Source organism: Melozone crissalis, unplaced genomic scaffold, assembly GCF_028551555.1.
Source record: "Melozone crissalis strain CALT ecotype California unplaced genomic scaffold, PUWL_Pcris_2 ptg000007l_1, whole genome shotgun sequence".
NCBI lineage: Eukaryota > Metazoa > Chordata > Aves > Passeriformes > Passerellidae > Melozone > Melozone crissalis.
In genome coordinates, this window is record NW_026535785.1 from 14763143 (window position 1) to 14785568 (window position 22426).

The 22426-nt window shown below is 40.7% G+C and overlaps 1 protein-coding gene across 4 annotated transcripts in view; it reads left to right on the forward strand.

Moving 5' to 3' along the window:
• The window catches only part of ZNF536 (zinc finger protein 536), a 343745-nt gene that overhangs the window by 36386 nt on the left and 284933 nt on the right, over positions 1-22426 (forward strand). For all 4 annotated transcript variants that reach the window (XM_054296230.1, XM_054296233.1, XM_054296232.1 and 1 more), the window contains one exon: positions 18263-18357. The gene's annotated coding sequence lies outside the window, so the exon portion shown is untranslated. The remainder of the gene's footprint in view (positions 1-18262; positions 18358-22426) is intronic.

The window sequence follows — 22426 nt, forward strand, 5'->3', positions numbered from 1 at the left end:
AGAGGGCTGGGATGGTTGGTTTGAAAAAAAACCAAAATCAAAATTCTTTTGTTAAACTGGGTACAGAAGGGAAACTTGGGAAAGCTGAGTTTTAACTATTGAGTGCTACAATGAGGTCATACCATTTGAAGAAGTTGGATGCATATGTTTCCTCAGGAAACATATTCCCTGCCTCTGTTCTCTTTCCTCTAGGTGCTCTATATTAGAGCAGCAGAAACCAACTGAAATATTGAGGAACCCAGGGGCAGTTCTGTGAGTGCCTTGGATGATTCTAAGCTTAACTTCCATAAAACAACTAGAAGGTCTAAATGCAGGTCGTGTTTTGGTGCTCATTTTAAGGGGTTGGTTTTATCTTTAACATGATCCATGGAAATGCTTTAAACAGGCCTGGATTCCAGCTTCAGTGGTGTCTGCAACACAGGAATGATTTGCTGGAATCTTTTTCCATGAGACACCCACTGAGGGATTTTTAGTACTTTTCTCCTTCATCAGGACATCTATGAAACTGTCTGGACTGGAGCTAACTGTGTATTTCCAATTTGAGCCTGGTCTGTTGGGATAGGCAGCAAAAGGGACAAGTTGTGCTACTAGTGTGATATTTATCCTCTGTTCCTCATAGGCTGAGCTTATCCCATATCATGGCAGTCAGCCCAGCTCAGCAAAAGCCATTTCCACTTCATTTCTCAATGTCTGATTTTGCTTCCATTGAAGTTAATGGCAAAACTCCCACTGTCTTCAAGTGCAGAGGGATCAGATATTCAGAGAGGTTGGCTACATTTTTTGTGCTTTCATCTACTTGGAAGTCAAATTTTGCACTTAACTTCTTTTGATCTCTTTGGAAAACTCAAGCTCTACTTATTTTCCCCCAGCTATTTCTGCAGCTTGATGTTACACATTTCTGTGATTTTACTGGTTAGATGGAACTTGTTATTTCTATTTTATGTATTGTTTCATAGAGTAATTTCACTTTAATGAAAGACTAGAAATCTGTTTCCCTGTGATCAGATGTTGTTGCTGTACTTTAAATCACTGCAACCTTTCTGTGGACTTAGGCTCTTGTTAACGAAGGTCATAATGACTGGCCATACATAATTATTTGTGTTAATGAAATACTTGGCTGCATTTATGGTCCATTCAGAAACAAGTATGAGTCTGATAGAGACAAATATGTTTTTCAGTGTGGATTTACATACATTTATGGATTAGAATCAGGCATTCCTCCTTTTATAGTCAGTGTAGGTTTAACGAAGTTAAAAGGTTTTCCTGAATATTCATCCAGACATTTCTTTTGAAATAAGCTTCTGGTTTAAGTTTTGCACAAATTAAAAAGTACATAAAAACTGGAGGAGGAGAGGAGAAGGGAGTTGAAAAGAAATGAAAAACTAAGTATATTTAAGTTTTAGGGCTTACAAACTCCCAAATTTCAGAGCTTTGTGAAATTAAAAGGTTAGCTATGAATAACCACAATCAAATCTTTTCTTTTGTCCATATTTAATTCAAATGAGATTGCTCCATATTGACTTCTAATGCTAAAAGGCCACCCATCATGGAATCCCTGCAGCCAATGAAGCAAGCAAGTGAATGCTTTCTTAAATGATGCTAATCAGTCCAGAGAGGCCTGCCCTCTATCCCCATCAGTATTCTGTAATTCAGATGTGCTGATAACCTGAAATTGAATGTGTCAGTATGCAGACATGTGAAGAAAAAAGGAAACTAAAAGGCAAAAGAGGCAGCTATAGAGACAATGCCCGTTTGATTTTTTTTTTCTTTTAAGGGAAGAATAAAAGGAATAGTTAGTAGTTGTTCTTCAATGCTTACTGAGTGCTATACAGGAGCATACAGAAAATTCATAAATAGGCTAGACAGCCAATTTCCAGATGGAGAAAAATGAAAAAAATAAGTAAACAAAACAAACAAACAACAAAAAAAATATCACCAACTCAACAAACCCTAGATGACAAAACAAAATGTATTTTAGAAAGAGAATACCAACTGGTATTTCTGGAGTGTTTCTGTGTACCTAAAGATGTTCCAGTCTAAATACTTGAAAAAGAGGACTCTCTTACCCTTGCAGTATCCAGCAGAAGTCAGTTGCTACATCTTTTCTGCATCTTGATTTTTCCCAAAATTTAGATTTCAGCTGTTTTATATCACATCTGGTTTCAATTTTGAACAGACATTTTCATGTCAGATGCAGATTTTCTTCCAAAAATTATCCTACATTTGCTGTTGTATTAGATAGTGTTGTATCAAAAAATAGATAAATTTATTTATTTTTTTGATGCTTCCTTCAAGATAATAATTATTGAGCTTTCTGAAATAATTTTTGCAGAAACTTTGGTCTCCTTCAAGCCTGTTGTGCATGTGTAAGGGGAGGCACACATCTGAAGGCAGAACTGGGTCCTTTGTTCTTCAAATGTTCTGCTGCTTCTCATAATGTATGTTGAAGAGGTTGCTTCAATTTGGATTTGACCCTTTGGGCTCATACTCAAGTTCTGCCTCATATTTTGCAAAAAGGAGCATTGGAATATGCTCTTATTGCATAGAAATATATGATGTAAAAACTCTGTCATATATGTTTTTCATTATGTTAGCAGTGGAAGATCTTTTCTCCTCTAACAGCTCCTATCACAAATTTATCAGAGAGAGGAATAATACTGGTGGGTAGTGCAGAGTTGAAATCTGGGGCATTGAGGGAAGATGTGTTAACTAAATTATACTGAGACAGTTTGCTTATGGGAGTTGTGGTGGGTGGTGCTGTTGAAAGCCCTGTAGATTTTCTTGTCAATGGCTTGCAATGGAGACAATGCCAGTGTCTCCATTAATAATGGGAACTGGGGGCATCAGGAAGAGGCACAGCTGGTCCCAGTTTGGTGAGTGGGTCAGCTGGCAAACCTGGGCAATGAGCATGGTCTCTTGAACCCAGCACAACCTACCAGGGGTGCTGTCAGCCCCTGGTGCTGTTCCCAAGCCCTGGGTGTGCTGTTGGAGGTGCATTGGAGCAGTGTGTGCAGCAGCTGTGCTGGGCCTGGGGGATGCTCGGTGGCCCTGGGCTCACCTGGCCTGCAGGTGAACAAGTGTGAGGCTGCTGGTGACTGTGGTGGCCATGACTCAAAACTTAGCATTGGGGAAATTGATGAAAAAGGAACAGTTCCCATCTTCAATGCTGTATTTGTCACTCTGGCTGCAGTTATGGGGCACCTGCAGACCTTGTTGTAGCTACAACTGTTTGAGGCTGCTACGGAACAATCTGTTGGGAAAGATGATTTTTTCCCAATTCCAGTTAAAGATAAGTGTACTTTTCGGGTCTGATTGAAAGTATTTTAAAGGTTTTGGTAACTGCTTTAGCTCCAGAGGACGCTGGTGTGCAGTTTTGTGTTCTCAGTGCACCCTCCAGGTCTGGAGCAGGAGTGGATGGAGACTCTCACAGCTGCCCAGCTCTGCTCCCAAAACTGAGCTGTGAACAGGGCACCAGATTCCTCACAGCTGGTGGGCAGGTTCACGTTGACTTGCATGTGGATGGCCTAATGCTGCCACCATTAGCCTGATTTTCAGTGTGCTGAGGACTTCAGCTTCTGTTAATCAGTGGGATCTAAGTGTAATTAGCATTTACTGAGGGACCACTCAGATGCCCTGCTGCCATGGCTTTCCAAGTCTGTTGATGGAATGGAAAGAGACCAAGAACCAAACCCTGTTCTCTGGTCCCCTGTCTGTCACCAGGAGATTAGAGGCTAGCCTGAACAGGATGGAAATGACATCCTGAATTTTAATTATTTATCTATGCACTTTTTTATATCTTCTCATTGCTTGGATATTTCATCTTATCTTAAAAATATTTATTTGAAATTGTCAGTGATCAAAGGCTGGGAAACAAAACTGAGCTGGATGTGATTTTTTTTTTTTCTTTTGGAGGAAATTGGAGTGTCAGGATAATTCTAGTGTATGCAAACTTTACAAGATGAAGCCTATCCAAATGCTACATCCTTAAGCATCATAGTAGGAGATTAAAACTAACATACATATATATGATCAATTTTACCTACCATGAAAATTCAAAGATAACTGGTATATCTTGTTTTTAATTCAAATTAAGTGATTTTTACTTGATCATTTTATATACACACATGCATGCACTCCCTCACAAGCACACGTCTGTGTACTGAATTGATAAAGAAAGAACTCTGGTTAAATAATCCACTTTTGTCTGACAACGGAATCAGTTATAGAGGTGCAAATATGCAGAAAGCTATTTGGAAATGCATCCTCGTAGTTGTCAGGTTTTATTATGCAGGAAGGTGTCATGTTTGTTACGAAGCTGAGTGCAGATGGCAGAGTGGAAGAAATGGATCACTAATTTTAACAATGATTAATGAACAGAGATAGAAAATGAATTACATTGGACTATCGGAGGCAAGAAATATTTTTGAGAAAATTTTGACTCATCTGCTGTGCTGTTCTCTGTAAATTATTTTCTGAAATTCTATATGTTGTCAACAGTTGACTGCATTTTCCATTACTGTCTATTTCTGTTCTTAAGTACTTTTGTGTTATTAGAGATACATAATTTAAAAATACCAATACATTCCTGATTACTTAGAGAAAGTATATGGTAACAGTGTGAATGTTCCAAAGGCTCTGGCCACAAATGTCCTGTTCTATAATACTTTCTAATTCTTCACCCTTTTATTGCTACATTAGAAATATTTAGCGACATTTTATCCTCTTATTAATAAAAGGAGGTGGCTGGGATGAGGAATCCTTCTGCGTTCTTTATAAAGCTAAGGGAAAAATGTAGACGCAAAGTTAACAATAAAACGCAGCCAAGTGGGTTAACGTGGTTTTAAGCTTACAGTGCTGATTCCACCATTTGTGATTTCACAGTCTAACTGGGAAAAACATACACACAGCTGCTTTTTAAATTGCTACCACCCACGTGCTCCCCTCCTTCTCTCCAAACTCTGCTGGTGCAAATGTGCTCCCCGCGCTTCCCCACGCTCTCAGGGCCAGTCTCGCACATCCCCGGCTGCAGGGAGAGAACGGAAGTTGCCTCTAAGTTATAATTTGTTGTTTATCCTTGTTTTACAACCTGCTGAGATGTGCAGCCTCCCCAGCTCACCAGAGCCTCTTGCCGTTGGGATTCGAGGGCTGTGTGGGGTTTGCCCGTCCTCAAAGGAGGATTAGTTCTGCTTGGAAAGAGCTGTGTCCTCACCCCCTCTTCCTTCCAGTGTTAAAATATATATTAAAGAGAAGAGAAAGGCAGGGACTGAAACAGAATTAAATGTTTCCATTGTCAATTAGCGAGAGGTTCAGAAGTTGAGGTAAAGTAAGGTCAAAGGCTGGCTGGGTCTCCAGCAGTGCTGTGAGGTGTTTGCAGGGGGAAGGAAGGAGGGAAAAGGGTCTGACAGGTGAGATGCTCATGCCCATGTTGCTGCTGTCTGGGAGGCACTCAGGTGAACTGTGTTAGAAGCCAGGGTATTCAGCAAAACAGTGCCTTGGTGTTTTTGGAAAGCTCCCAGGCACGTGTACATAAAATCCCAGGAAGATTTCACATCCTGGATGCCTTTTCATGGCATTGTGCTGAATCTCTCCTCTGGTCTCCAGGGCTGGACAGTCTCCTGTGGTCTAGGTAGTAGGTACTGGAAGGTAGGTGGTTGTGTTTTTGCTGTATCTCTAGGGTGTTTGTTGTGTTGTTTTGGTGATCATCATGCTGGTAAGCTTTGGCAATTCATTGCATGATGGTTAATTGCATTGTTACTACCTGATACTACACCAAAGCACAGCTTGGACCTCTGTAACAGGTTTTGTTCCAGGCAGGAAAGTGCCCCTCTTTATATTTCACCTGGATTTGGGCTGTCACTTCTCATTAACCATGTGTGGTAGGTGACTATGCTTCAGTCCATGGCTGACACCTCCTCCTGTTGGAAGCTTTATGTCAACATGGCTGTCTGTACTTTCTGCTGTTTGAGGATCTGATCCTTTTACTTGTGTGAAGAGCTCACTCAAGAAATCTCATTGATTTCAAGAAGACTGTTTGTGTGCAAGAAAAGTGCTTGGCAGGATTCAGTCTCAGGCAAGTAGCTTCATTGCTAGAGTATCCTCTTCTCTGTATGCAAAATGATAACCTAAAGATTGCTTGCTGTTGTGTAAAAGAAAACAATAACTTCTGGGGTAGGTGTAAAATTACTCAATAAATCTGTACACTTTCCACATAAATGATCTCTTTTCTGCAACATCAGGCTCTGGTAGGAGACACATGTTCCCAATGAGATGTTGGGCCAGCAAGGAAATGGCAATTCCATGTCCATTGCCTCTCTTACAGGCATCAGGCTCAATCCTGCTGCTGCTAAGTGTGTGGCACTTGTGATTTTTAGCCTTAGGAGCTGCAGGAGATGTGTGGTTTGAGAACTTCAGACTCAGGTTTCCAGAAGCTTTAGTCATAAGTACAGGTGTATATCATACTCATGAACGATTAGCTCTATCTAAATTGTGCTTACACTTGCAGAAATACCTGAAAAATACACTGCTCTTCAAAATACATCAGGGGACATTTCCCTATAGCATTTTGAGTCGCGGAATACATAAAGTTACCTGGAGTAATTTGAACTTTTATCATTGGTTTGTACCTGTGCTCAAGATTTGTGACTTCTTTCATATTCTGTTTAAAGATGTGCCCTAATCTTGCTTGAAAGTGTTGGGGAAAATTTAAAGTGACTTTATGAATGGCTCTAACTCTAGGATTTTGCATGTAATTATGGTCCTGATGGGAACATACTTTAGAAAAACAACTACTGGAACAATACAAGTCCTGCTCAGGTTACATAGCATATGCTAAACACTGTGAAAACATACCCTGTGCTTTAGTGAACAAGGTAGAAATGCTCCAGGGAGCCAATTTAGAATGTGACTTAAGGCATGCGTGGCTTTCTGTCTGTGCTTCTTTTGGCAAACTGGTGACACAGCAATGGTGGCTGGGAATCCCTGGCAAGTCCCTGAGATTGCTGTGCCCAGACCCTCCTGAGGATGGGCAGTTGTCAGCCTTGGACCTTGCCTTAGTTTTAGAAAATTATTTTGCTCTCCTGCTTCTTTGTGTCTTTGCATGGCAGAGCTGAGTGTGGGATGTGGAACTTGGACAGAGGGACAAGGGAAATAATGAGGCTTTGACAAGCCACTGCTTTCCCTACGGTAATACTATTTTCCATCTTGGTAATAAACAGTTAAAATGTCTTCTTTTTTGTGTGTGCGTGTGTATAGGATCAATATATACGCAGTGAAGTGGCTGTGATCAATGTGCTGATTTAGATTTTCAAAATTTCCTGTTTGATACTATAGTTCTACTTGAATATGTTACTATATATATATATAAAGACATGGTTTTGTACTTATTGAGACATGTTATTTAACTGAATGTTGATAACATTGCAGACATGAGGGTATGGGTGAGAATAAAAATCCCCTGTGGTATTTCTTAGACCTCAAGTGGCTCATCTTAATTTCTTATGGCATCTTATTAGTTGAAGCTAATGCAAGTAACCTTAAATAAATTTTGCTTCACTGTTATATAAAAAGCAGGAAGCACAATGAAATAAAGTGTTTTTAAAGCATTAGTTTTCTTGGTGTGACAGCTTATGTGCATAAACAATTGAAAAATATTTGTGAGACCGACACCTTGGTTATCACCATTATCTTTGACTTAACTTGAAATACTGGGGAAGAAGAGTTGGGTTTGCACTGACATTGATATTTTCCACTTGAGTGCTTCTGTCCTTATGTTCTTCAGGGAATATGCAATACTCTATTTTAGAACATTTAATACATTTATTTAATGTATATACATGCAAACCAAGGTGTATGTATAGCTGTTTCAAGTACAAAATATTGATACTAACATGAGCTATACCATGATCTAGAGGATATCTAGGAGGCCTGTCATACTTCTATTACTTCAGGTAAATAACTGATTGACCTTTGTGGTGTGCTGATACTTCACTAATCAGAACCTGAAATCTGTATAACAACACTTCATTTACTTGATAGACAAAAGAACAATTGCACTTGAAGTAATGTGATTTCTAAATAGACACTGCCTGTCAAAAATAAATGCATTAGAAGTAAAATGTAGCTCAAGGAGACAATTAGCAAACAGAGGTGACACTGTAAACAGGTGCACCCATTATTCCCAAAGCTTGTGGCAATATATTCACATCTTTTAGACTGATGGAAGATCATGTGACAGTTTGGTGAATTATCTATCTGTATCATCTGACTGATGAAGCCTGCTGCAGTTGCAGATCATTTAAAAATGCATCTCACAAATTACATGGTAGCTGGGAAAAAATGCAGGTTTTTCTGAACAATGCTTTTCTAAAGCTATGTGCTGGAATACCTAATTTTTCTTTGAAAGGATGTAGACCATTTCATTATGCTATGTATACAGTCAGTTAAGGTTGTGCAAATTCATTACAATGTTTGTTAATCTATAAAACATTTTCTATTCCAGTTTTAGTGACATTGAATATTTTTTTATGTGCTATTTCTGAAACATTTTTTCCTATGAGCTGAAAGGGAATAACACATTTTTATATAGACTTCTTAAATCGCTACTTATCAAGGAAGATTTGAGATGAGAACATTTGACCTACATCTTTTTGCGGGTTATTGGATTTTTTTTCTACATAGAGAATGTAAAACAAACAAGAAAGAATCTATAAACAAACTCCCTCTTTCTTTCTCTACTAGACTGTGATGAGAGCAGTAACACTCATGAAATGTCCTCATATGTGATATGGTGAAAACTGCCTCAGATGGTGTTTTGTAATTTGATGCACTAACTAGATAGTTAGGAATGAAAAATGCATTTTCCTAAGCTATCATTTCATAAGTATTTTATATTTTCTTCTCTTTAAAGCTGTGAATTGATGATTTTTTTTCTGGAAGTAGAATTGAGTTGTGTATGAGTGGATAGTTGTTGCTCCTGGTGGCAATTCGGCTCCAACACCTTAACAACTCTTCTACACTCCAGCACTCCCTTGTTATTGTATGGGGGTTTTTTCCCTGACCATGTTATTGTATGGGGTTTTTTTTTTTGCTTGTTTGTGGGTTTTTTTATTTTTTAATTGCTACAAATTTTGTTTATGTTATCATTTGGGGCACTCCCATGGAAGTATAGACACAATGAAATTGCCTTTTGTCATTTGGCACATACCTATTCCCAAAAGAGGTGCTTCTGAGATGCCCCAGAATTGGAGATTTTGATTTTCCCCTTACTGTTCCATACCAAAATCCTGCAGGTGACACTTACCCTTAAATGAACACAAGTGAAAAAATAGTTCAAATCTTTTCAGCAGTTAAAAGGGCTTAGGCCTGCAAACCCTTTAACTTTTGTTATTAATTGCACATAAAAGCCATAGAAGTGCAGAGGTGAACCATGAAATAGTCCTGCAGATCTTAGGAGGAATCTAAGGTTGTTCATTTTGAGGGTTTTCTATTAAGTGGCTGAGGAACTGGCCCCCTGAATGTTTTGAGGCTGGACTGCTGCTGTAGGCTGGTCCTGCCCTGAATCTTTGTGTACATGTTGGAAAAAATGCTCTACTGTTTGTAAGTGGTACATGCTCTACTGTTTGTCAGTGGTTTTCAGATGCCAGCCCTCATGAAATAATGCTTTTATCAGGAATTAATTAATCTGTCCTGGAGGCTTTTGGGGCAGTTGTTTTGCTGGGGGGCTGCTCTCAGTAGCCCCTCTTAGGCTTGACCCAAAGGGCTTGTCCTGCAGGTTGGGGGAGGATTAGGGGAGGGATGAAGGACAGGTGAGGTGGGCCTGCACAGCCCAAACACAGCTGTTGTATTCCTTTGCAACATCTGGACAGCAGAAGAAAATAATTGTGGCCATTGTCAGAGTTGATATGCCAGTGTTTATTGCAGACCTGCAAGGGTCATACTTTTGCTTTTTTACTTGTGTTTTACTTTATACTGCTTCCTCTGACATCTTTGGGCTGTGTCTACAGCCTAAGCATGCCGATGCAGATCACTTCAGAGGAGTTGTGTCTGCTTAAACACAAGTAAATTTGGATTGTGGTTGGTCTTGACTGGCAGATCTCTGGCAAAATTGTTGACTTGGAACATGTCAGTTTTGACTGCTTTTATTCAGGAATGGATGGATTTGGATAGAATTTCCTGAAATGCAGTGTGGGGGCAGGACCTGTGCTCTCCGAGGAGCTGTTCAGGCATGGCTGAAGCCCTCATCTGCCTTTTTGGCATATAGAGGTGTTTTTTCCTGGCCAGTAAATGCTGTTTGAAGAGAAGCAGCTCCAGGGACAGTCGCTGAGGCTGCAGGCTGTGCGTGGGTGAGGTGCCAGCCCAGAGCCTCAGCCTTGCTGTGCTCCTGCTGCCCTGTGGGTGCAGAGGCAAAGGAGAGTGATGGGGGATATCCTGGTGGTTTATTCAACTTTCATTTTCATGGAGCCCTCACAGGATTGTGATCTCTCTGAAATGCAGAGGGTGGGCGAAAAAAAAATCTCAAACTTTTTGCAGGACAGGAAAATATTTCCCACCCAGCTCTTAAAGGCCTACCCAGAGAAATTTTCTTTTGCTTATATTTTTCTTTAATGAGTCAAGCCCCTAAAAATGTATTATTTCATATTCAAAGTGACATTTTAACATATATTTGCCTGACAATATGACACACATATTGGTTTTAATGAGGGCCTCATTATAAAAAAAAATGCATCTACTGAATAAAATACAAAATATTTTCACCTAAATGTTGCGTAAATTATTCAGAAACAGGGTTCCTTTGACAGGGATGTGTGAGGAGCTGGGGCTGCCATTGTCTGTGGTACTCCTGATCTCTGGGTGGCTGCAGGACTCCCACCCACTCCATTTGCTGGCACAGCAGCTTCCCCAGAGCTGGCCAGGGAAGAGCTCAGGGCCCTGAGTGCCCCAAGGTCTGGGACATGGACAGGGGCACAGAGTGACCCTCCCCTGCTCCTGCATGTCCCCAGGACTGGGAACTCTGGCAGGAAGGAGGAATGGTGACAGCAGAGGTTGCTCCTCTGTTGGGGGGTCCATGAGGGACCACAGCAGGTAGCTCAGAATGCCCAGATCTGCAGCACAGAACAAGCCTGCTGCACACTTGCTTCCCAGTCCAGGCAAAACCAAATGTATTCTCTAACAGTTATTATTAAATATTTCAGACATCAGTATCCTCACTTAGCCATCCCTGACATCCCATCCTGTGCACTCTGATACCATCCCTGCAGCAGCTGCTGGCTTCAGTGGGTGCAGCTTGGGATCCTGCCTTAGTTCTAGCTTGTGCTCTCTCTTTTTTTTTCTTTTCCCCTCCCTCCTCTTACTTTTTGCCTGGAAAAAGCCCCAAACCACATGCACATATAGCACAGAGTTAAATTTGGGTTTTCTTGGCAAGGGTTAATAATCAATGTAGATCTTAACAAAGGAGATGCTGCCTTATTATACTGTGAAACTTTTTTTCTTAACTGTCAGTGAAGCAGTACTAATTATTACTCCAGTGTAAATGAGGTCATTTCCTATTAAGAGAACAAAATGCTTAGCCTTGCCTTGCCAATTCATACCATCTATTTTTCACACATACCCAGCTTCTTAGATTTTTTTTCAAATTTTGATAAAATCCATTCATTTGTATTAGAAAAGTGTAAACCATTGCAATAATAGTTGCCCATTATTATCCAGATGAGCTTTTGTAATGTGTGGGTTGTTTGAATACCATGTGTTAGCTATGGAACAATTAGCCAGCTGAATGGTTCTTTAAAACAATCAGATACTTTTATCTCCCTGAAAAAATACATTCCTTGGAAGTGTACTGTTTAACTGTAAATTCTGAGGAACATTAAACTCTCATTGCAAGTAGTACTTTAGGATATATGTTGATCAAGGACAAAAAGACATCGAAATATCTTGTCTTCGTGTTTTCATTTTTTTATGCAAGCAAAAAGATTTAAGGAATATTGTAGCAAACAAAGGGTAATTGTTTTAGCCCAGATGTTGCTTTTGCACAACAAGCAGGTTACAATGTTCCCACAGAGCTGATGAGCCCAATCAGTGAAATGATTAAAAATTGATTTTGTCCCTGTAATTACAGTATGTAAACTACTTAGCTTGGATTGCAAAGGAAGTGATTTTCTAATTACGTATATACTCTGGTGTCTAATGATTGGTTTTTTGAAGTAATGAAGAGAGAGCCCTAACGACTCCTTGGTGCTCTGTTGTTTAAGAAAGACCATCTTTAGAGTAAGCAGCAACAGACAAAGAGTTTAAATTGAATTTTCAACACTGTTAATGTGCACATGGATTTGTTTATTAAAGAGACAGTAGCATAATTTGATTGGTTGAGAACATCATGGCTTTTTTATTATGTAATATATTAAGATGTATGTGTCATGGTATAGGCACGGAGGTGATGGAAACATTTCTTTGTACTACTTTAAATTCATAATGCTTTCTTACAACTCAATCAGATTGCCACAAATGTCTGTTCATCCTGTGCATCCAGAACACCAACAGGAACTGAGCACAGGTATCCAATTTTCCTCTGAGCTAAGTTATTTTTCTTAGAGGTGGAAAGTAAGTTCGCCCTTTTGAAGCACATGCATTGGAACTGAGTGGCCTGGCTTTTTACACTCCAAACAACTCCTTCCAAGAGAAGAAGCCCAAGTACAGCCAAGCCAGTGCCTGGGTGTTTGTGGGCAGTGTCAGCACAGATCAGGGCAGGGATTTGGGGTGTGGGTGCTGCTCTGCAGCCACAGAGTGGGCCAAGGGTGCCAGCTGGCCTGGGGTGTTTTCCAGGGGAGCTGTGTGCCAGGCCCTGGGCCATCCCAGGTGGCAGACACTGTCCTTGGGGTCTGGCACTTGCAGCAGCTACTGGAGCCCCCCTTGCTCTGCAGAACTGGGGCAGGAGGGCAGCAGCTGCTCTCGCAGGGGCTGATGCCCTGGGATGCCCCTGGTCCCTCCTCCTGTGTGTCTGGGGACCCCACTATGGCAGAGGGCAGGGTTCTGCCCCCAGGATGTCACTGCTGGAGGACAGCACAACTGCAGCCCTGTGGAGCTCCAGGGAAGTGTTCCTGCATCTTCCCAGGGCATGAGGTGGCCCTGGGGCTGCATCCACCCCTTTCCCAAGCCACAGTGGCAGGTGGAGAGGCACAGCACTGGTACAGGGGTCACTAGCAGTGACGCTGGACTGGTCTGCAGCAGGGCCTGATCCAGCCACCACCAGGTTAAATGATGTCACTGACTTTTGGGGCTTTGGATATGGCCTGAGCATGAAGGGCAGGAGCAGCACCATGCTGAAGTGATTAGTCTTGTAACCAACCATCAGTCCTGTGTAGGTACCCAGTTTGAGGTGATTGGGATGGGCTGAGGGCTGAGCCTCATCCCCAATGGGCACAGCTGTGAGCAGCAGTGACAGCAATGAGCCATGGAGTGCCCAGGGGCACTGAGCAACCACCAAAGGGAGCAGAGGGCACACAGGGGCAGGGCATGGACAGTGAGGGGCACACAGGGGCAGGGCACTGACAGTGAGGGGCACACAGGTGCAGGGCATTGACAGCGAGGGGCACACAGGGGCAGGGCATTGACAGTGAGGGGCACACAGGGGCAATGCATTGACAGTGAGGGGCACACAGGTGCAGGGCATTGACAGCGAGGGGCACACAGGTGCAGGGCACTGACAGTGAGGGGCACACAGGTGCAGGGCATTAACAATGAGGGGCACACAGGGGCAGGGCATGGACAGTGAGGGGCACACAGGGGCAGGGCATGGACAGTGAGGGGCACACAGGGGCAGGGCATTGACAGTGAGGGGCACACAGGGGCAGGGCATTAACAATGAGGGGCACACAGGTGCAGGGCATTAACAGGAGGGTATAAAAGGTTGGGCCAAAGAACAAGAAGGGCAGATGCTTGAAGCCTTCTGAGGTGATCTGGTGTTGCTGTGTATGGGCAGACACCTGAAGCCTTCTGATGAGGTAAGGGGTTACTGTGTTTGGGGGAATGATTAAAGCCTTCTGGAACTTTATGGTGATGCTCTGTTTTGTGGCCATCTCAACTGCAATGTATGCTGTGACAGTCCTAATAAGGATAAGTTAAAGTAGTGTTAGTGCCAAAAAACACAGAAAGGTAGAAGCTGCACAAAATGCAAACTGGGGATGTCTGAAGCAGAAGCAAGTAGAAAAAAACTAAGGAGCTAAAGAAAGTTGTGCCTCTGATAAAGAACTTTTGCAAACCCCTTGGCTCCCCAGGAGTTAAAAGGATGTGCATTCCTGTTCTCTTTGCTGTCTCTTGCTTACTTATATCAGGAGGGAAAAATGAGAGCGAGAGTTTGTTGCGTGATCTTGGCGATGTAAAGGAGCTTCCCTGAAAGGATGTTAGATCAAACGCCACAGATTTGCCAGGAGATGTGGACAAATCCTGTCGTGGTTAGCTCTGAATTTTTAAATATTTTGCATTTATAGGCAGACAGTTTTATGTACTGGAGACTTCTGAGGGCATAGGCAGGGCACACACACACAGGGAGGAAGGTCTGTAAATGGAGACTGGTACATGGCTGGGCAAGCTCTGGTGCCACGGGTGGAAACCATGCCCCAGCCTGAGAAAAGTGGTGTCAGCTCTCATGTTTTTCGGGCACAGTGGAAAAATACTGAGATTTATTCCAGCATCCTGCTTTAGGGACTGTTTATCTCTCTTCACTTATGCATGTAACTCCCAGTGACACCAACTGGACCCTTCAGGCCCCATCCTGCATTTATGATGAATGCAGGGCTCACGTGGAGGCCTGGCAAGGGTGTCCTGCACGGCTCCTGGGCTGGCTTTGTGCTGTCATTGAGCCTCTTTCCCTGCCTATCTCTGTCCCTGCATCTCTGATGTGCCCAGGGTGAGAGCAGCTATGCCAGGGCAATTCAAGAGGCCCTCAAAAAGCCGATAGGGAATAATTATTTAAACATGACACCTCATTCCATCAGAAAGGGTAGGCCGTTTGCAGAGGGCCTGAGCCTTGTCTCCTTGAGATTAGCAGGGCTTGAACATGGAGTTGAACAGGAATGGGATGTGCTGCTAAGAGCCACACAATGAAGCCTTTTAGTCTCAGGATTTGGGGTAAAAGTCCTGTTGAGCAGAATAAGTCCATGCTCAGGCTTCTGTTTTCCCTTGCTGTGTGTTAGATTTCCATCTGTAACCTGCAGAAATCCTTCTGGCCCCTGCTCATCAGTGGGATGAGATTACTTTCTCCCTTTCATGTCTCTAATTCATTTCAAGGAATAACCTACAAAAGCATGTTTTAAGAATGAACAGAAATTGTGCTGTCATACCCTAGATATGTCTCACCACTACTTTTTATTTTTGTCATGCTGTTTCTGAAGATTTTTAGGGTTTTTTTTTCTTCTCTGGGGGTGTGCTGGATCACTCACTGAGCCAAGTGCAGCTGCACAGCAGTGCTGCTGTGGGAAACTTACTGTAATAAATTGGTCTGCAAGGATTCATGGTGCCATTTTTTAATGCCAGGGAGTGTATTAGACACTGGTAAACTGGCCCAATTTGACCTAAGTGGAACTGTCTTAATTTGTTTCCAGGCAGCTTGCTGCCTGTACCTTTAAAATATCTGCTTTACATAGTCAGTGTCAAATGTGTTAGAATAATATTAGCACAGGTAAGTAAAATACCTTTTTATAAGGCTTTAAATCATTTCTGTTACAGTTTAATGTGTAAAGCTACAGATTTTCCCAATTTGTTCGTAAGGTTATGTATCACAGACCTTAAATCATTTAAGGTTTTAAACCTGAGGGGTTCACTTTCAGTCATGAACTGGAAAGCAGATTGCAAGAGACATTGACATGCTGATCAATGACATGAAGCCTCCAAACAAATCAGTACAGGACTTTAAGAGATGAAGCCTTACTGTGTTCTGTCTGTCATCAGAATTTATAAAGCATCTTAGTGAAAGCCCCTTGAGAATCATTCCTAGAATTTTGCAAGTCATGAGCGTGTATGTAAAAGCTGAATTTTTTTAAACACAAGTAGCCTTGTAATAGCATAGCAAAAATGTGCTCTGTGATGTTGGTGTAGGAGTACTAAGAACCTGTTTAGTGAGATAACATCTTTTAGAAACCTAACAGTTTATTATCTTTGTTTCTGTTTGTTGGCTTTTGCGTTGAATGAGCTGCAAGTAAGCACTAGGAAGGTATATCTTCCAGAATTTAAGACATCAACAAGAGCAGAAATTCGAGACAAACAAGCTGTCACTGTTTTTAGGTAGTGTGCAACTGAAAATGTTGGATGGGACCTATGTTTATCTGCAGCAGTCCAGGAATTTGCTGTTCCTATGTGTCCAAATATAGTAACTGAAATTCACTTATTTAAATTCTGAAGTGTTATGGGCCTTCACAAATGGGACCTGAATCCTATCTAGATGCAATTTTATGTTTAGAAAGACCAAATCTGATGACAAGGTTTCCTTTACCCAGTTACAAACTGATTTTTATTCTCTACAGTCAGCATTGTAGGTGCTTCTCTTGACTTCTGCAGTGGTTTTATTCTACTGTAGCTGGGTTTGCCCATTGATATGGGGTGCTGGGTTGGAGTGATGCCTTGTACCTGCTCACCACCCATTCAGCTCAATAGGAAACTGTCTCATGAGAGGACAGGCTTTGCTGCTCAGGGCTTATAATTCAAATTCAGAGATAACTGGCAGGTGAAAGCAAACTGGACATGAGGAGAGAACAGGGAAGAATGTGTTCCCAGGTATGAGGAACAATGGGGATGGCAAACCAGGTGATTACTGCAGGATAGTTGGTGCTTTGCTGTGGAAACGTGCATTTTGAAGAAAAGGCTTGAAGCTTGAATCGGTGTAATTCTCCTGTGTCAGCAAAGTTGTGTGGCAGAATGATCACTTGGAAAAGGCTTTGAAACACGTGGCAAAGCCTGGCTCAGTCTGCAAGTGAGGAGGGAGGCAGTGGGATTTGGGAAGCCTCATGGTGAACCATCACAGTGGCAATGAATAGCTTATGGTTGGTGTGATGGGAGCCAGAGGGGAAAGATGAGTTGGTGGGGACAGAGTGGGACTGCAGGAGCACTTGCACTGGGTGTAATCCTGACAAGGTGGAGGCTGCAGGGACCTTAGAGGATACAGAAGTGTTGCATCAGTATTGCACTAAGGGAGGGCTGTGCTGCTTAGTAGTGAACTTCTGTTTTCAGAATTATTTCACGCTGCTTTCATCATCAAGAGGAGCCCTCAAAATTGTTGTTTGCCCTTCAAGCCAACAGACAGCGTTGAGCAGCAGTGTGATGCTCTTGGTGCTGATTTAAACCCAATGCAGTCCAATGGCCAAGCTCCTGATGATTTCCCCAGAAATGAAGGCTGGAATTGTGTCCACACTGCCCACCATGGCACCCTCAGAGCAGTCAGTGCTGCCAAGGTGGAGCCCTGAGGCTGTGGAGCTGGAACTGTGGTTTCAGAGCTGCTGTATGAAAGAGTTGGGTTGATGTAGATGTACAAAGTGTATTATTTGGAAGTGACCTTTAATTTTATTTGTTAGACATTCATAGGAATAAACATAGTTAGAATTCTCAGTCATAAATTCTTCAGATTATAGCTTCAGTCGAGTGAACTTTATTTTGCTCTAAGAACGCCCTTTGTTTTTGTCTCTATTTTGCTTACTAAATGTAATGGCCCTAAATTCACTACTGAAAAATATCTTGGAAGTATTCTGCTTGGCTTTTACTGCTGGCTCTTATCTGTTTTAAGTAGGGTTTATTAGATGAGATCATCTACAAACGACTTATTTCTGTTATAAAATGGAATTAAAAAAAAGTAAAAATACAATTAGTAGCTGTTCTCTTTTTACTCAGTTTGAAAGATTAGAATATCAATGTCAAAGAGAATAACTGGGTTTCTGGAGTATGCTATGCAACTTTTGTTTTATCCTGTTTTGTCCTCTTTTGCTGTACTGTCTAGGGGAAAGGATCAGAAGAATTTCATTCTGTTCCTCATCATTATCTTGAGAGAAGGCTTTCCCTCTCAAAACAATCCAGAACTGAAAGAAGTTTTTATTTCCAAATATGAAATGACCACCAAACATGTATATTATGAAAACGAAAAAATAAAATGTGCTAATCCCATTAATATTGTAATTCTTAATGCTCTCTGCTGTCCTGTAGATTGCCTGCTTGAGGTGGCATTGTAATATTTTAATGTAAATGTCTGATTCAAACACTGAGTTTTGACATATTAAATTTCTCACAGGTTTTATTTTTCCAGTTGTGACCTTCAGTACCTGTCCTGTGTCTTTTAAGAATTTCCTCATCCAGGGAACAGATTCATTGGCTTAAGAAGAACTGGTAAGAATACTTATATTGTTCTCATAACATTTTCTTCTGCTTATGGCTCTGAGACTAGCTTTGTTTTTCCAATTAAAAAAAAAGTAAAATGAGTTACTTAAATTAGATTTTTAAATCTGTTCTTGAGTGTTTTTTATGTCTTCAAAAATATTATGTTTATGTCTTGCAAAACTTTTTATTGTAGTTCTTTCAGGTTGTAGTCAGCTACAAATAATTTTTTTTTCAAGAAAAAATTCTGCTTGGTAAAATCACGAGCATTCATCTTTATGCAGTTGATATGTAATAATTGTGTTGGGGATGAATCATCATTTATTACTTTATCATCAGACTGCTGATTTAAAAAAACCCATGACACTCCTGATTAAATTAATTTTATCATTTTTTGGTTTTTTTTTTTCCTCCTGTAAGTTCAATAGAACATCTCATGCATATTATTAAGAACCATATTCTGTTGTGTATTAGCATGAGAAGAACACCCATGAAAATCAGTGGGTGGAGGGGTGTACTACATTGTATATGTGATTTTCCTCTGAGCTATTCCAGTGCAGCAGAAGAAAATCTCCTGTAAAGTCTGAGAAATCAGATTGGTGTGGAAATAAGTGTGAAATCAAAACTGGGTTATTTGGCCCTCAGTTTGAAATAAAAGTCTAGCTTCCTAGGAAATAACTAATAATTAATTCCACATTCCACATGCATTAATTGATCCCTAAATCAAAATTTCGGATAGCTTCTGCTCCCAATCAAATTCTTATGTTATTTCTTTATTTTAATTGTTATACTTGGTTGTCCATTCCTTTTTATATCTTGTGAATTAGTAGAAACTCTGTGATTCAGAGGAATTGTGCTGATTTATAGCTGATGTGAGAGGATATCTAGGCATATTAAAGCTTCAGTACTGCAAATGCATAAGCAGGTATTGAATTACTGATGCTAATGGAATTACTCACGTGAGTAAAGTTAAGTAGAGACGTAAGTGTTTTCAGGATTGATGTCTGTACTTATGAATTTATATCATTTAAGAGTATGGCTCACAATTTTTAAAACTTACTAATTGAATGTGAGCTGCTGGATTTCATTCTAGACAATTGACTTGAAAAGAATTACAGTGACTTGATTCTAGAATAATTCCATCAGCTTCAGAGAAGATATGTGGATTTTTTCATGCTGTAAATAAGGATGTAGTTTGGCCAATTCACTCCACTGATCCCCACTAATATCAGGAAATACTTGCCAGAGTAAAGGAGGAGCACAGGACTGGACAATTAGTGATACAAATGGTTCCAATCAAATGGTTAAATAGCTCAGCAAAGACGTGGTTCGTTTTGTAATAGCATTTGGAATCCAAATAAAACCATCTGAGGGATGTGCTGTTTGTTGTGATGTTAATGCACAAAACAGAAAACTCTCAGCATGTCTTGAATTTCAGGGGGGTGTTAGGAAGCCATTATATGTTAAAAAAAAAAAAAAAAAGAAAAAAGAAAAAAAATTCCAAGCCCACAAACTTAAAAGACGCCTGCAGAAGCTCCTACTCAATTCTAATTAACAAAGCTTACCTTTCTCTTGACCATAGAGGTCATCATGTAAACTATTTAAATTGATAGTAATATTATGCAGCACGAAATTAATTTTACATTGTATACAGTTTTTATTGTGACTTTATCTTGTTTCAAAAGTGCTTACTTTCTGATTTTGTGGATATTACTGACTGGATTACTTTTATTTTGGTTTTTACACAACAGTTATATTAGAAATTTGCTGTTTTATTCTTACCTTCTTAGTAAAAATCCTTTTATCACACAATGGGTAATTTATATCCATTACCAGCCCTTTCAATCCTTTTCAGTGGTGCTGTCAGTGCCTTTGGCACAGTAATGATTAATGTGATCTAATAATAGTGTGCCATTATATTACCTTAGTAAAACATGTACCAACATCCTATTCAGATCTACCAAATTCATAGCTTCCTATAATATTTTTGTTGAAAGACAGGATTACTATTTTTCAAAGAGGAATTTTTTTTTTTTTTGCCTTTAACATATTTAATGAAATTCACAATTCTTCGCCATGGTAATCTTCGTGCATGCATTTGGGCTTGATGGGTGAATTTTATATCATTCTGCATTATTATGATTTGTTAGGCAAATTGTTTGACACGTAAAGAAAGATATGCATTACATTGTTTTGCTTTGTTAAGGGTGCATTTTAAGCACTCGCTATCTTCTGATTATTCTGCTGTATTTATCATAGAGGGTATATTTAGATTGCAGTATGCAAGAACAAGTATTTGGGCTAAAATGTGTCTTTTTCTACATTCTAACCCAGATACTGCCACATTCTGTAGAAGGCAAGCTCTCTGCTCCTCTGCCCATCAGAACCAGTTTTGGTCATGGTTCCTTTGCTGTGGTGCTTGCTCTTTGGCAATTCCTTGCCTTTTTTCTGCCAGTAGAAATGTGCAGAATGGTGCCCAACTGTGAGCTAGAAACTGGGATCATGCCTGTGGTTTTCAACCCAAGGTAAAAACACCAGAGAGCCAAAGCCACACGGATCTGCCCCATACCTGAGTTTCACCCAGATATGCCATTGCTTGAGCCCAAACTCCAGCTCTCAGGTACTGCCAATTCACACAGGAGGCAGAAAAATGGTCCGGAGAACATGTTTTTGTTGGTGCTTGTGGAAGTGCTGGAGCAGTGTGTGTGACTGCCCTCAGTCTCTCCAGTTAGGCACCAGGGGTGCATGGAGGGGTTTGGTGCTGCTCTTGCATTGAGCACTGATCCCCCCAGTCCTCTGCAGCAGGACTTTCCAATTTTGGGTTCATCTGTTTAATAATGCCCCTAGTCAGCATGGCTGAAGAGTTGGGATCACACTGCATCCTTGCAAAGCATCTTAAATCTTCATCACCCCAAGATGTCATTATTGCAGTCAGGGAGTCACATACTTAACACTGTCGCAGCAAAATCGAAATGAAACAGCGTGTCCACGTTTTAACTCTACTTTGTGATGTTTGTTAAATACATACTCTTACTGTTTCATCATATCACAATAAATAATGAATGAGAAAAATATTTTAATCTTGTCAATACTGGGAATGTCTAAAAACAAGCAAAGTGTGTGCATGCATTTATGTGGATTCCTTATTTGATTTAAGCTAAGCGATACAGCTGTAACATGATTTGAAATATGCAATCAATGTAAACGAAGAAAAATATTTTGAATGCAGTATATAAACTGTGTGGTTTTTTAGACATATTTTTAGGAAAAAAGAGAAAGATTATGATTGTCATACCATGTAACAATAATACTGCCACTGGAAATATATGCAGCAGCTTTATTTTCTGCCACGGTAAAGACAATCTTAAGTCTTGGTCATTTAAATCAAAGACATTCTCATCTCTTCCACGTAGCTGATTCTTCATGACATAACAAGAAATGAAGGGGAAAATAAAGCCTGAAATCTTGGTTTAGCATTGTATTCAAAAGGCTTAAAGAAAGTTCCAAAAGATGCTTCCCTGTTTTTAGTAATAAATAGTTATGTACAAAATAGAAAAGCCTTTTACTCTCCAAAATTATTTTACTAACGGAGATATAATTATTTAAAGCTCTAACTGAGCTGTACCAGTCTTGAATTAGAGATGCCTTAGGTTGGACTGTGTATTGTGCAGATTGCATTGTACCTTACTGCTATATTGCTCCTGCATCCTGCAGTTTTACCAGTCAGGGCCAAGCTGAAATGGAAAATGGTGGCTTTCTTTTTTGGGCTAAGAATAGAATGGTCAGTGAAAGGTTTCTCCCTCATTTTTCCACATGCAACTCAAAATAGATGTAGTAGACTGCAGAATAGACTTCTCCAAGGTCTAAAGCATTTTCAGGGTCTGGTTCATTGTCTTTTGATATTGTTCTGTTCAGTGAGAGATTCTTGTACCAAGTGCTGGGGGCACCAGGTTCCTCAGGGTTGTTTTATGTCTCTCTCATTGGTAAAGTCAGTGAATCAGCCAGCCAAGGATTATTTCATCTGCACATGTGCCCATCTTTATTCTGATGGGACAGGGGCCCTGGTGTGCCATCTCTGGAG